We start from the raw sequence: 4,555 nt of genomic DNA, 5'->3' as shown, positions 1-4,555 counted from the left end.
ACAGACACCTATAACCCTCCTCCTCCTCTACTACAGACACCTATAACCCTCCTCCTCCTCTACTACAGACACCTATAACCCCTCCTCCTCCTCTACTACAGACACCTATAACCCTCCTCCTCCTCTACTACAGACACCTATAACCCCCTCCTCCTCTACTACAGACACCTATAACCCTATAACCCTCCTCCTCTACTACAGACACCTATAACCCTACAGACACCTCCTCCTCTACTACAGACACCTATAACCCTCCTCCTCCTCTACTACAGACACCTATAACCCCCTCCTCCTCTACTACAGACACCTATAACCCCCTCCTCCTCTACTACAGACACCTATAACCCTCCTCCTCCTCTACTACAGACACCTATAACCCTCCTCCTCCTCTACTACAGACACCTATAACCCTCCTCCTCCTCTACTACAGACACCTATAACCCTCCTCCTCCTCTACTACAGACACCTATAACCCTCCTCCTCCTCTACTACAGACACCTATAACCCTCCTCCTCCTCTACTACAGACACCTATAACCCCCTCCTCCTCTACTACAGACACCTATAACCCTCCTCCTCCTCTACTACAGACACCTATAACCCCCTCCTCCTCTACTACAGACACCTATAACCCTCCTCCTCCTCTACTACAGACACCTATAACCCTCCTCCTCCTCTACTACAGACACCTATAACCTACTACAGACACCTATCCTCCTCTACTACAGACACCTATAACCCTCCTCCTCTACTACAGACACCTATAACCCTCCTCTACTACAGACACCTATAACCCCCTCCTCCTCTACTACAGACACCTATACCCCCTCCTCCTCTACTACAGACACCTATAACCCCCTCCTCCTCTACTACAGACACCTATAACCCTCCTCCTCCTCTACTACAGACACCTATAACCCTCCTCCTCTACTACAGACACCTATAACCCTCCTCCTCCTCTACACAGACACCTATAACCCTCCTCCTCCTCTACTACAGACACCTATAACCCTCCTCCTCCTCTACTACAGACACCTATAACCCCTCCTCCTCTACTACAGACACCTATAACCCCCTCCTCCTCTACTACAGACACCTATAACCCCCTCCTCCTCTACTACAGACACCTATAACCCCCTCCTCCTCTACTACAGACACCTATAACCCCCTCCTCCTCTACTACAGACACCTATAACCCTCCTCCTCCTCTACTACAGACACCTATAACCCCCTCCTCCTCCTCTACTACAGACACCTATAACCCCCTCCTCCTCTACTACAGACACCTATAACCCTCCTCCTCCTCTACTACAGACACCTATAACCCTCCTCCTCCTCTACTACAGACACCTATAACCTTCCTCCTCCTCTACTACAGACACCTATAACCCCCTCCTCCTCTACTACAGACACCTATAACCCTCCTCCTCCTCTACTACAGACACCTATAACCCCCCTCCTCCTCTACTACAGACACCTATAACCCTCCTCCTCTACTACAGACACCTATAACCCTCCTCCTCCTCTACTACAGACACCTATAACCCTCCTCCTCCTCTACTACAGACACCTATAACCCTCCTCCTCCTCTACTACAGACACCTATAACCCTCCTCCTCCTCTACTACAGACACCTATAACCCCCTCCTCCTCTACTACAGACACCTATAACCCCCTCCTCCTCTACTACAGACACCTATAACCCCCTCCTCCTCTACTACAGACACCTATAACCCCCTCCTCCTCTACTACAGACACCTATAACCCTCCTCCTCCTCTACTACAGACACCTATAACCCTCCTCCTCCTCTACTACAGACACCTATAACCCCCTCCTCCTCTACTACAGACACCTATAACCCTCCTCCTCCTCTACTACAGACACCTATAACCCTCCTCCTCCTCTACTACAGACACCTATAACCCTCCTCCTCCTCTACTACAGACACCTATAACCCTCCTCCTCCTCTACTACAGACACCTATAACCCTCCTCCTCCTCTACTACAGACACCTATAACCCTCCTCCTCCTCTACTACAGACACCTATAACCCTCCTCCTCCTCTACTACAGACACCTATAACCCTCCTCCTCCTCTACTACAGACACCTATAACCCCTCCTCCTCTACTACAGACACCTATAACCCTCCTCCTCCTCTACTACAGACACCTATAACCCTCCTCCTCCTCTACTACAGACACCTATAACCCCTCCTCCTCCTCTACTACAGACACCTATAACCCTCCTCCTCCTCTACTACAGACACCTATAACCCTCCTCCTCTACTACAGACACCTATAACCCTCCCCTACAGACACCCTCCTCCTCTACTACAGACACCTATAACCCTCCTCCTCCTCTACTACAGACACCTATAACCCTCCTCCTCCTCTACTACAGACACCTATAACCCTCCTCCTCCTCTACTACAGACACCTATAACCCTCCTCCTCCTCTACTACAGACACCTATAACCCCCCTCCTCCTCTCTACTACAGACACCTATAACCCTCCTCCTCCTCTACTACAGACACCTATAACCCTCCTCCTCCTCTACTACAGACACCTATAACCCTCCTCCTCCTCTACTACAGACACCTATAACCCTCCTCCTCCTCTACTACAGACACCTATAACCCTCCTCCTCCTCTACTACAGACACCTATAACCCTCCTCCTCCTCTACTACAGACACCTATAACCCTCCTCCTCCTCTACTACAGACACCTATAACCCCCTCCTCCTCTACTACAGACACCTATAACCCCCTCCTCCTCTACTACAGACACCTATAACCCCTCCTCCTCTACTACAGACACCTATAACCCCCTCCTCCTCTACTACAGACACCTATAACCCCTCCTCCTCTACTACAGACACCTATAACCCCTCCTCCTCTACTACAGACACCTATAACCCTCCTCCTCCTCTACTACAGACACCTATAACCCTCCTCCTCCTCTACTACAGACACCTATAACCCTCCTCCTCCTCTACTACAGACACCTATAACCCTCCTCCTCCTCTACTACAGACACCTATAACCCCCTCCTCCTCTACTACAGACACCTATAACCCTCCTCCTCCTCTACTACAGACACCTATAACCCTCCTCCTCCTCTACTACAGACACCTATAACCCTCCTCCTCCTCTACTACAGACACCTATAACCCCTCCTCCTCTACTACAGACACCTATAACCCTCCTCCTCCTCTACTACAGACACCTATAACACTCCTCCTCCTCTACTACAGACACCTATAACCCCTCCTCCTCCTCTACTACAGACACCTATAACCCTCCTCCTCCTCTACTACAGACACCTATAACCCTCCTCTACTACAGACCCTCGTCCTCCTCTTCCAGACTGTTATCTAGTACCAGGTGTCTTCATCAGTTAATAGACTGAGATGTGATCATGGTAGAGCGAACGCTGCTCCTCCTCTACTACAGACCCTCGTCCTCCTCTTCCAGACTGTTATCTAGTACCAGGTGTCTTCATCAGTTAATAGACTGAGATGTGATCATGGTAGAGTGAACGCTGCTAGCTGTTGCTTTCTACTCTTTACGTTTGTTTTGTTTCTGGGGGGGGTGCTGACCTCTGACCCATTGACCTTGCTACTGTTCCAGAGATATTTTTGATTAAAGCATAATGTTGTTCTGAGTACTGTTTCTGCTCAATAAACATTTTAGTTTTCACATTCTGGTCCTGTCTGGTGGTTCCACACTTAACTTATCTTATCTTAAGGTAGTCCATCCTATCACAGACCTTTATACTCTTATCTTAAGGTAGTTCATCGTATCACAGACCTTTATACTCTTATCTTAAGGTAGTCCATCCTATCACAGACCTTTATACTCTTATCTTAAGGTAGTCCATCCTATCACAGACCTTTATACTCTTATCTTAAGGTAGTCCATCCTATCACAGACCTTTATACTCTTAGCTTATCTTAAGGTAGTCCATCCTATCACAGACCTTTATACTCTTATCTTAAGGTAGTTCATCCTATCACAGACCTTTATACTCTTATCTTAAGGTAGTTCATCCTATCACAGACCTTTATACTCTTATCTTATCTTAAGGTAGTCCATCCTATCACAGACCTTTATACCTTATCTTATAGTCCTCTTATCTTAAGGTAGTCCATCCTATCACAGACCTTTATACTCTTATCTTAAGGTAGTCCATCCTATCACAGACCTTTATACTCTTATCTTAAGGTAGTCCATCCTATCACAGACCTTTATACTCTTATCTTAAGGTAGTCCATCCTATCACAGACCTTTATACTTAGCTTATCTTAAGGTAGTCCATCCTATCACAGACCTTTATACTCTTATCTTAAGGTAGTCCATCCTATCACAGACCTTTATACTCTTAGCTTATCTTAAGGTAGTCCATCCTATCACAGACCTTTATACTCTTATCTTAAGGTAGTCCATCCTATCACAGACCTTTATACTCTTATCTTATCTTAAGGTAGTCCATCCTATCACAGACCTTTATACTCTTATCTTATCTTAAGGTAGTCCATCCTATCACAGACCTTT

Source organism: Oncorhynchus gorbuscha, unplaced genomic scaffold (genome assembly GCF_021184085.1).
Source record: "Oncorhynchus gorbuscha isolate QuinsamMale2020 ecotype Even-year unplaced genomic scaffold, OgorEven_v1.0 Un_scaffold_8315, whole genome shotgun sequence".
Lineage (NCBI taxonomy): Eukaryota > Metazoa > Chordata > Actinopteri > Salmoniformes > Salmonidae > Oncorhynchus > Oncorhynchus gorbuscha.
Note: the sequence above shows the minus strand (reverse complement) of the source record.